Source organism: Pleurodeles waltl, chromosome 6 (genome assembly GCF_031143425.1).
Source record: "Pleurodeles waltl isolate 20211129_DDA chromosome 6, aPleWal1.hap1.20221129, whole genome shotgun sequence".
In the NCBI taxonomy this organism is placed as follows: domain Eukaryota; kingdom Metazoa; phylum Chordata; class Amphibia; order Caudata; family Salamandridae; genus Pleurodeles; species Pleurodeles waltl.
The window spans coordinates 187,782,739-187,794,819 of NC_090445.1; positions in this window are offsets into that span (position 1 = coordinate 187,782,739).

Genomic DNA, 12,081 nt, shown 5'->3' on the forward strand with positions numbered 1-12,081 from the left:
CCCCCCTTCCCTGCATGACAATGGTACGTTGTTGACCTGCACATTAATGTTGTTTGATGTGCCATTGGTCCTTTGCAAGGAAAGCAACAAGGCACTTCAGGGTCTATTTAGTATTCACACAGGTACATTTGGTCGTAAATATAAGATCTGTTCCATAAGTGAAGACTGAGTCGTTCGCATCTGTACATCCCACTTAATGTGTGGGACTCTTGGCCTTCCTAGGCCTGGTGAGTCTTGGACATTTGTGAACAACTTTCAACTTGTTCATTTTTGGGCATTAATCCCCTTTACAGCCTGGAAAGGGTTGAATTTTTACACCAGCACAGTGCTGGCGTAAATAAATAAAATATGAATTTTCAAAGGGAATCCAATTCTCTCTGTGTTAAATTCTTCATCATCGAGAAAACCGTACAGTGTGCATTGGAAAATAGCGATTTTCAATGAGCCCATCTGAAAACTTTTATCTAGTGCAGCTTTCCTTGCGGATTCCTGTTTTTTTTTAAATGAATTTCACAAAGTATTAAACCTACACTTGAGCGTAGATATGAATCTTAGCACCTGATTTAGAGTTTGGCACATAGTTACTCCATCACAAAAGTGATGGGTATCCCAGCCGCCTTATTACAAGTGCATTTGTTTACAAGATACCCGTCACATTTGTGAATGAACACCCATCGGCCAAAGTCTAAATCAAGCTATTACAGTTTAGAACTAGTACTTATTTTACGCATCTGCCCCATACCTTGAAGATGCCTGCACAGCACCGTAAGACCAAGTCTGAAAAGCAAAGGGTTGAATTTGAAGCAGTCAGGTTTACATTTTTTGTCTTTAAATTTTACGCAGGCATGATTGTAACTAAAGGAGATTGAGATGCACACTTATTTAAAGCAGGCCATACACAATTTGTGTGTGTTGTGTGAATTTGCAACGAACATATAACAATCACATATTATTATATATTATATTATCATATTACGTTTTTCTATGTTATCATTGTTTTATATTTTATCGCTACCAGTCTTTTACAACTTGTATAAAACTTCTTGAGTGAAGTACTCTGTTGTCTACTGGCTCTTGTCTGTGCCAAATATACCTGTTAATAAATAATTTGCACCCGTTTTTCACTACATTAACGCCACTGCAGCAGCTGCTTTATGACATCCTCACAAAAAGCCACAAGAGGGTGCCAGATCGTATTGCATTCTTGCTAGGTACAAGGGCGCTCCAAAATAAATATTCACCTGCGCTTTGGAAAATCCTTGCACTGACCCTGATGTTCTTCGCTGAGATTTGACAGAACATCTAAAGAGTATATAGCTAAGAATGAAGAAAGGGGTCACACAGGTAGGATGACCAGAGGTCCCAGATTTCCCCGGAAAGTCAAGATTTTAGAGGACTGTCTCGGTGTCCTGATGCTTCTCTTAATTTTAAATAAATGTCCCGGTTTTTGGGACAAAGGTCAGATTAAATGTCTCGGTTTTTGGGACAAAGGTCAGATCATCTAGGGAAGCATAAGTTAAAGAGGCCTACAAAGTATGAAATAATTAAAGTATTTTATCTATTACTGTCAAGCAACACAGTCCCCCTGTCTGCTCCCAGCAGAGAGAGGGAGTGGGGATCAGGGAGAGGTGGGTGGGGGCCGGTTGGGGGTGCAGGGTGGGAGGTCAAGCCATAGCTAATTGATATATGTAGTCTTGTAAATGTGTGTCTGTATATGTGTGTGTGTGTATATATATATATATATTTATGTATATATATATATATTTATATATATATTTATATACACACACACACACACACACACACATATAGGCACACATTCACAAAGCTACGCAAAAAACGGGACAGGCCAGATATAAAAGTGAGATTAAAGTCTATAGTCCTTCTTTTATGTCTGACCTGTCCCGGTTTTTGCTCCTCACAATCTGGTCCCCCTACTGTGTGTAGGGTGGCCAGATTTTGAGGAGGATTCGTTGAGGTCGACGTGACGCCGACGATCACAAGTCGCATCCTAGGAAGCTTCCGACATACTTCATCCCATTATAGACAGCGCAGCCTGCTATATAAGTACTGACAAGGCGAACAACAGAACTCCGAGTGCCTGCGGAAACCACACAAACACAAGCGTCTTAACTCCTGCTATTATTTCGATCCAGCCACGTCTCCACAGAGCGCCCGCTCCCCCCACGGGTTATGCAACTGCCAAGTGAAAATAAACCCAGATGCTGGAACACGTTTCCTATTTAAACATGAGCTTCAATTATTGCAAAAAGGAAGGAGGAATGGGGTAATTTCAGACAAAAAAATATTACTGCAATTATGATAATTTGTACAGCCATAATAACTTCCTGAGTTGCCTCACTGTTTACTTACACGGAAGGTCGGGGGCGGGCGTGGCGATGTGTTGTAGGGGAGCTGGTCTGCTACATGAATTTCATCTTTGACCTGTTTCTAATGCCCTGCTATGGTAGTAGCGCCCAATAGAGAAATCCCTGGCGGGTTCCTGTACTTAAAAAGTTTCAGTTTCTGAACCAGAACAGCGACCAGCAAAACAAACACGGGAATGAATGTCAAGATAGGACAGGAAGGTTACCACAAATGTCAACCCTTAAACCCCACTCGCACCAGTGGCTTAACAAAGGCCCCCGTAGTCCCCTGGTGCGTTGGGGCGAGCTCCAGGGGCCTCCCTCAGCACGGTAGCCTGGCCTGAGATCTTCTGTGTGAGTTTCGAGCGGGCCCCTCCCTGTATTTTGCAAGGCCCCCCATCAAGTTTCATTATGCCACTGACTCGCACAGTATCACCATCCTTACTGTTTGGAAAGTATTTAACCTGAATGAACAGTTCAAAGAAGAAAAACCTGCTCAGGTAAATTCTTCATGACAGCCATTAATAATAAGCATTCCAGAATGCCCCTTCCTTGATGATGTCTGTTTGGGTTTGGAGACCCATTTAGCATTTATGCAGTTTATTGCTTCCCCCCATGTCCCAGATTCCAGGCTGTTGGACCTGACCCTTTCTGCAGGGTCACCCCTGAACTTTTTGCCTTCCTCCTCCTCTTTTTTCCTGAATTCGTTTTAGTTGGCTTTAGGACACTGGGCACTTTCCAGCTTTCCAACTAAAGTGTATGTTTGTTTTCCCTAAAACATGTGAACATTGGCATATCCACAACTGGCATATTTAATTTACTTATAAGTCCCCAGTAAAGTGCACTACCAGTGCCCAGTGCCTGTAAATTAAATGCTACTAGTCGGCCTGCAGCACTGAGTGCCACTCACTTGAGTAGCCCTTTAAACATGTCTCATGCCTGCCACTGATGGGCCCGTGTGTGCAGTTTATTAACTATACTCAAAAAATGTGTGATTCCTATAGTATTAAGCAGAAAGTGAAAGAAAAAGAGAGAAACTCCTGCAGGGATGCGCAGTCTGTAATAAGCTGAGCTCGAAGAACCAATAGGATCCTTTTGTGCAGAAGAAAGAGACCTCACACACCCAATTGGGTCTCGTGCTTCATCCTCGGGCTAGCTCCTCATTAGGCTGGGGCTCCAATGCATAAAAGGCGGCACTGTACCGGAGGTCTTTTGAATGCTGAGAATAAAGCTGATAGACCATTTGTTCTAAGTGTAGATTTGTGGTTAAGTGACTAAAGATAACTAAGTGATGCCAGGAACCAAATTTTAATGAAGGAGGCTCCCTCGTTATGATTAAAAACAGGAAATCAAGGCCGCTGATGAATTCAAAGGTTCAACATGGATAAACCACCAATCTACACTTACAGCACCTCATCCATCAGCTTTCTGCCCGGCAATCCCCACTAACACTGCACTGCCAGAGTTGGAGGTACCCACAGTATTGTTAACTCCAGGGCATGACCGTGTAGGATTCTATGGTACTCATAATGAGGCCCTGTATGCATATATTACCTTATACAAGTTATGCACTAAGATTTTGGTGTCATATCAGCACTATTGATAATATAATACTTCCAGAAATAGGTCTTAGCATCTTCCCCACATCAGCAAAATGATGCACATTTATCTTCAAACTGTATCAGGAACATCAAAATCTCAAACTACTAATGGGAGTAATTTTAACATTAGGTGGTGTAATGATACTGGTTTGGGAGAGACCTGGAAATCTCATGTATTCTAAAGAAGGTGTAACCAAAAAGAAAGAAAGTTCTCTAAAAGTGATCAGTGGAAAAACAGAAGACAGTCAATCAGAGAAATGGTAAAGTGGACCTGTTCCAGGTGTGGTAAAAAACAAGATGGGCAAGCTGGAACAAGGAAAGCTGTCAATTAAGAAGAAAGCAAATTAGATTGAGAATGAAGCCAATAAGTCATATGCAATGGGTGGGTTTTAAGGTCCTGAGCGTTCATGGTAAGTCCACAATAGGTCTTTCACAACCAGACAGTGCAAAAAAGGTAGGCTTAACCTAAAAATGAATAACTACGATTTTGTGAATCTCTTTGCATCTGCTAAAGGTTGTTCCTTTTCGGGGGCAAGAGTTCAGCTTGGCTAAACAGCTAGGTCGCCGTTTCATTGTTCAAAAAGCAGTAGTAATTCAGATTCATGACATGGCATTCACACTGTCTGCTGTCTCAGGTAGCAGGCACTGCAACGAGTGAACACAACTGAACAAAGTTATTGCAGGAAAACAGCCTCATAATTTTATTACAGGTAACTAATGATGTCACAACTTGACAGCAAGGAGTACATTAAAGATAGCTTCATTAAAGGTAGCTTTTCATAATTTTATCGCAGTCTTCCTTGTATTTATTGAACAAATCCAATTCTTTCTAGAATCAATACGGTAGCAAACACCACTAAGAAAATAACAACGCCAAAGGCAACATGAAATATTGATTGCGAGGTAAGTAAATTCGTGTTTAGCATTACAGTCATGACTGGTTCGAAGACCGTGGGCTATAATAAGGAAAACTGTTTATGAAAGGAGTAAAGCCTCGAGAAAGAGAGGCAAATAATATATGTCTCTAGCGACAACGTCTTATAATGTCAAATATTCTAACCACTCTCACACATTGTACCCTCCTATTGGAGGTACTGAGGTATTAAGTAAGGAAGACATTATTATGTCGTTCCTAGTTGTGTATTTATTTTGAAGTTTAATTAAGCCTGAACTTTTCATAGAGCAGTGTAAACAGATAAAAACGTGGACATATAGAATACAAGTCTAACACCCATATGCATTCCAAGCCGCATGAAAACAGTTACTATTTAGTGAATAAGAGAGTCCCATTGCCCGACCAAAGCGGAAATATATAAACTATTGGACAACATGAAGTCAAAGGAATTCGGCTATTTACAATTTTCAGATTTCTTCTATACATAAATATTTAATGAACGTTAGATAAGATACCTGCTGAGGATACAGTGGAGAAAAGCGATTTGTATAGACATTCAGCACTGAGTATTGTAGCGAATTTCATGCACGACATATATTAGTGTGAAATCTTAATTATTCGAATATGAAGGTAAAATAGGTTACAAAGAAAGTACCAAACATCAATTACAGCAATTACTGCAGAGAAATAAAATAGGATATAAAAGTCATGGATTTTCAGAGAGAGGAACAGAGGATAATGAAATGAGAATTACTGTGTACAATAGGTGTCTTTTTTGAAGTGACATTTAGGGGGCAGTGCCACTTTACTTGCACCCATTAGCACACTCCTAACGCTACCATGTGTATGCCGTATTTAAAATGCAGCACACCATGGCGGTAGTTAGGGAACTAGCGTCATCATTTTTTACGCTAGTTCGGCGCCTTGCAGGACTAGTCGCTAATCCTGCAGAACACCCAGACGCCCATTGAAACCAATGGGAGCCTCCTTTTAACGCTTGCTCTGAGCAGGCGTTAAAAATCCCTGAATAATTGACACAAAGAAATCTTTTAGTTTTTTTTGCACCATGTTTTCGGCACCCCCTAATGGGGGAACACCCCCCCTTGCATACATCATGCCTGGTGCAGGTAGAATGTGGTGCAAGGGGTTAAAAAGTGGCTCAATGCTTGCATTGTGCCACTTTGTAAATATGGAACAGCGTTTTTGGCCTTCCAACGGCACATTAGCGTAAAAAAAATATGCTAATGTGGCGTTGGAATGGCGCTAGGCCCTCTTAAATCTGGGCCTTAGTGAGTACATGGTTTCTGATTTTCCTTCAAAATGATATGGCGAATTGTGTGTGTGTGTGTAGGATGTGGGATAGTAGCGGTGTATGGAGGGCTGGTGCTCCTCTCCTTCAACCCGCCCAAAAAACCCATTCCTTGGCATGCTTCGAGTGAATTCCTTAATCATCAAGGGCTGGATCTGTCGGAGTGCATTTGCCAGTGTCAGTCTCTCGTCAGTTTCTTTTGACTGGGGCGGCCGTGATCCTTGTTTCTTGGGCCAGCCGAGAGGACTTCACCCTTGAAGGTACTCGTCTGCATCTCTTCAAGTCACAGCTTTGACAGATTTCTGAGTGAAGCAGATGCAGGTGCAGGAGAAGATTTGCTTTCACTCTCTCCCTGCTTTGGCTACTTCGTTTCATATTGTTTAATTTTAACTCTTCCAAGACAATTGCGAGACAATTCTTTCGCCTTTTGAAGTTTATGTGGCCTTTGCGTGAGCTCCCTCTCCACATCTGGATTCGGTAGGAAGCCCTGATTTTTACTTAAACTGTGGGCCTTCCTGGCCATGTGTTAGGACAGACCATAATGGACAGGAGAAGTGTAAAACTAGAAGAGATTTCACTTTTCAATTGTTTTGTCATTGAGAATGCAGCTAGAAGGTTATAAAGTACGTAACAGTGTGTGTGAATATATGACGATATCTACTAATACAACATATGTTTCATATAGACCTACCCTGTTGCTTTGGAAAAGTGAATTCATCATTTTAATAAGTCTCGTTCACAACAAATCATTGTTTTTGATGAAAGTCCGTTGTTTAGTAGATGAAAAAACGGCAAATGCTAGCTCCCCCTGTATAGAGAGAACTAGAAAAATACATAACACTTTGACGCCCAAAGGTGCAGGTTCAGGGAAACCAGGAAATCCCTAAACTGTGACCGGTATGTCCATGAAAAAAGTGACTATAATCATGCTACACAGAACGCTCCCTTATGGAAATTTGAGTGAACAGACAAAGCTCTCTTTTACAAGGGGAAGGAGAAGAAAGGCCAAAACTAGTTGCTCAACTACCTCCAAGTGTGTTGCTGGGCATATCAATGGAGCAATCCTCTTCCTAATAATTAGTGAGACTGTAAAGCAAGTGGGCCCTTCTGAAAGGAAATAAAATAGTTCCTTCTCTAATTCCCTTCTTTGTCTAGTAGACACATCATTAACATCTAAGGCACAGATAGGAGAAATGGTACAGGTTATGCAGGCTGCTAATAATAACAGCGAGGCAGCCACAGAAAAATCACAGGCATGGCCGGAGGGACTTAACTGGAGGCCAACATCTCAGTCAAAGAAAGAAAACAATGCACCATGCCCTCTGCTTTCTAGTCCTACGAAAGGGGCCAGCACATATATGATTAAAGGCTGCTCTATCAATGCCAATAATTTAAAAATAGTTCAGCATACCTCTTCTCAAATATCAAATAACATTTATTTAGATACCTTAGGCCTTTCTACTGTACTTTAAACATGAATTACAACTACAGAGCTAAATTGAAAAAAAGTCAGGACAAATAGATGAAATCAAAGAATTAAAAGTATGTTTTCCAGATCCTTGTAGAGAGAGCACATCTAGAATAAGGCCAGGATTATGTTTAACAATACCGTCAAAGATCTGATCAAATTTAAGGTACCAGGAGGCAGTGTGACAAAGTATATATGACACTCTAAAAGATGAAACATTCCTTGCTAACCCTAGTACTTCTTTAAGAACAGGACCAACAGCCTGAGCTAACAGATAGAAGACTATTGAAAAAAATAAGACTCCAAGAGGATCTCTGAATTCAAAATACATGTTTAATGGCAAAATTAACCAAGCAGCAAAAATATTATACATAACAATTCGCCTGAGGATCTGGTACACTTCCTGCACCATTTGGATGACCAACATATGGGCTCAACACCAACACCACCACCCCTGAACAAAAAAATCTATGAATAATCCACTTCAATTACAGAATGATCCACAAAGCCATCGTACCGTTAGATTACATGTCCGTACCTTTAAGAAACAGCTTGACAGAGATAAAGCAGTCCACTGCGTAGAGGTACTCACACAGGAAAATTCCAGAGAGAAATCAAGATCACCTCTAAACCCATCCACATCTTTTAATAAAATAACTGATGCTCAACCTTCCACTATCACTTCATCCAGCTAGATGAGTATATTTATACATGCTATGTATTAATATAATGTTATTACCGTTTTACTGCAGTTATTCATTCTGATGGATATGAGTCATTTCCTTTCCTCATATACTGTTGTTCAATAACCATGTACATTTCATATTGTATTCGTATATGCAGATTTTCTCTTGGATACACTTTATAACTCCATGGAGTGGTTTTTCTTATAATCTATTTACCATGAGTGGTTTTCTTTCCTCCTCTGCAGAGTCTGGGTCTCAAGTTGAGATTTAGATCCACCGACGAAAGATACATATTCTTTGATCTGTAGTATTCCTTTATATTCTAGCATTTAGAACAGTGTGCTTACACCATTTAGAGTTTAGTGTTAACAATATTTTATGATTATAATTTCAAATAATAGTTTCAGGTTTACTGTACTCCAGATAGTTTTTTTCCCTCCAGTAATTTTCCATTATCACATTACTATATAATTTATCTACTTCCTTTTCCCTTTTTAGCATTTTGATCCAGTTTCACACAGTACAAATATACTCTGACATTTCCAGTCAGTATCATGACAACAAGTCCTATGCAAATCGTCTCTATCAATGTCAATGGCTTTACTAATTACATTAAAAGGAAGAAAGTTCTTTCCTATTTAGCCTCCAAACATACTGATGTCACTTTCATCCAAGAGACACATCCATCTGATATAGAATCAGAAAAATTAAAATGAGATTGGGTGGGCCAGATTCTTTACAGCAGCAAATCCCCTTCTGACGTGTCAGGAGATCCTACATCCCACACTACTACTAGGAAAAGTGGTGTAGCCACTCTAATACGGAAAACACAGCAATGCCAAATACCACAGTCATGGTCAGATGAGGATGGTAGGTTTGTTTTAGCCAAGTTTAAAGTTGGTAATAATATATTAGGAGTGGGTTCCATTTATACCCCTGTTGGGTCTAAAGCCCCCCTTTTCCTTCACCTAAATATAATTCTAACAGAAATTGGAATTTCCAGAATAGTTCTGGGAGGCGATTGGAATCTTGCCCTAGATGAGATCTTAGACAGAACGGGTCCCCTGAACACAACTCATGGTAGAGATAGAGCTATACTGGAAGACATTCGAGAAGATCATGGTTTGATCGATATCTGGTGTTTACTACATCCATCAGATAAGGAGTTTACATATGACTCGGCAGTACATGATTCCCATTCTAGAATAGATTACTTCCTTATTTCACATTCTATTGCACCACAAGTACTAGATTGTGATATTTTAGAAATTGCACTGTCAGATCACGCTCCTATCAGTCTCCAGCTTGTTTGGGGGCCCTTGTAGGAAACCATGGCGATTAAACATATCTGCCACAAACTACCAGCACAAAGTCACAATTACAATCACATTCATTTGACTACCTGTATGAAAGATAACAAAGGCTCAGTTTCTTCTCCACAAATCTTATGGGCAGCCACAAAAGCCACTATTAGGGGGCAAATTATGAGGGATTCTGCCATAACAAATAATCGCAGAAAAGAACAACAGACCATTTTGGAAAATGATATAAAAACACTGACACATAACTTATTTTAGTAATCTAACTGAAACTTCCAGATGCAGATTGGAAAAATCTAAGATGGAACTTAATACACTATGGCCCTCATTACAACCCTGGCGGTCGGTGATAAAGCGGCGGTAATACCGCCAACAGGCCGGCGGCAACAAAAATGGAATTATAACCACAGCGGAAACCGCTCAGACAGACACCCACTTTAACACACCGACCGCCACAGCGGAATCAACAAGCACCACGGTGGTAAGTGCCACCAGCTAGGCAAAAGACAATGTACCGCCCACACTATTATGACCGGCCTATCCGCCACCTTTTCTGGGGCGGTACCACCGACATCAAAAGCCTGGCGAAAACAGATCTCAGAAGTCAAAGGACTCACCTGTGGAGACTCAGGGAACAACCATGACGCCATGGAGCTCGAGCTGCACATATTCCCCATGCTCGACTACCTTCTGCTGCATTATGAACATCAATGCCAGCGAAGACGACCATGGTGAGTACTGCCGTCTAGCACACAAGGGAGGGGGGAGGAAAAAGAGAGTGACACACACACGCAACACCCCCACCCCCAACACCATACACACAACCAGATGCAGTAACATTGCATATTCACCCCGTACCACTCAGAAATAATGCAAGGACAAAATGATTAGAAGAAAGTGAGTATAATACGACAAAATACTATGAATAAGTGCATCAAAATCCAAATGTATATACATATTTACAAATGTAGGGACACTGCCCAGTCCTCAATGTCCGTGGGCCACAGGGCCACATCACATAGGCCAAGGCCCCACCTCACTCCTGCAACAACACAGAGAGAACACTGCAGGGGCATCAGGTCGAAAATAGACAGGCACCTCAGGGGGATGTGAAATGGGGTGGCACCTCTGCCGGAAGATGGTACACCGTCACTGGCCCTGGATGGGGCTGCATGCCCACTGCTTGGTCCTGGGGAGTGCAAGGCCACAGTCTCTCAAGTGGGTGGTTTGCCCACTGCTTGGTTCTGGGGAGTGCAAGGCCACAGTCTCTCTAATGGGTGGTTTGCCCACTGCTTGGTCCTGGGGAGTGCAAGGCCACAGTCTCTCTAGGGGGTGGTTTGCCCACTGCTTGGCCCTGGGGAGTGCAAGGCCACAGTCTCTCTAGTGGGTGGCTACTTCCACTGGTTCTGGAGGGGGCATTGTGCCCAGTGTGCTTCATCCTGGGAAGGATGGGGTGAGTGGATGGCTTCTTCCACTGGTTCTAGAGGGGGCATTGTGCCCAGTGTGCTTCACCCTGGGAAGGATGGGGTGAGTGGATGGCTTTTTCCACTGGTTCTGGAGGGAGCATTGTGTCCTGTGATGCAGATCTTGGGAGTGCAAGGTCACAGTCTCTCACCTGGGGATCAGACCCACAGGATTTGATTGGCCCAGGCCGCACAACAGCCCATGGATGCAGGACTACACACTGCCCACCGGCGGTGACGGCTGCGCAGTGGTGGCAGTGTCTGTGCAGGTGTCGGTGCTGGCAGTGGTGGGGGGAGGCTCCATCCCTTCACCTGCAGCCTCGGACGGCTTCCCACTGGGGCTGCTGCTGCTAGTGGCGGCGCTCGCAGTGGTGGGGGGAGGCTCCAGCCCTTCCCGTTGCAGCCTCAGACGGCTGCCTACTTGGGCTGCTGCTGGTGGCGGTGGTGGCATCGGTGCTGGACAGCTGAACCACCATCATGGTTGGTGGTGGGGGCTCCGAATGAGTCCCAGCACCATGCCTCCCGTCCTTCCTGCCTGCTGGTGCAGGCCCCTTGCCCTTCCTGTCAGCAGCCAGGGATTGTCCCTTGCCCTTCCCTGTAGCAGCTGTGGATGCCTCCTAGCCCTTCCTCGACGCAGCTGGTGGTGCCTCCTTGCCCTTTCTAGACACAGCTGGTGGTGCCTCCTTGCCCTTCCTTGAAGCACCTGGTGCAGGCATCCTTTCAGTGTAGCTGCCTCGTGCCTGGGATCCTCTCCCACCTGCAGTAGCTGTCAAAACTACTGTGGCCGTGAACTGGGTGGCTGAGGTGCTCGCCTGGGTTCTGACCACCCTGGCCTGATGTGAAGGAAGGGGGGGGGGGGTAGTGGTAGGGAAGAGGTCAACGGTGGAGAGGAAAAGCTTCTTAGGGACATTGGGCCGGGAAGAGGGTGAAGGTTTGGGAGTTGAGGAAGAGGAAGTGGTTGTAGGAGGGGTCTG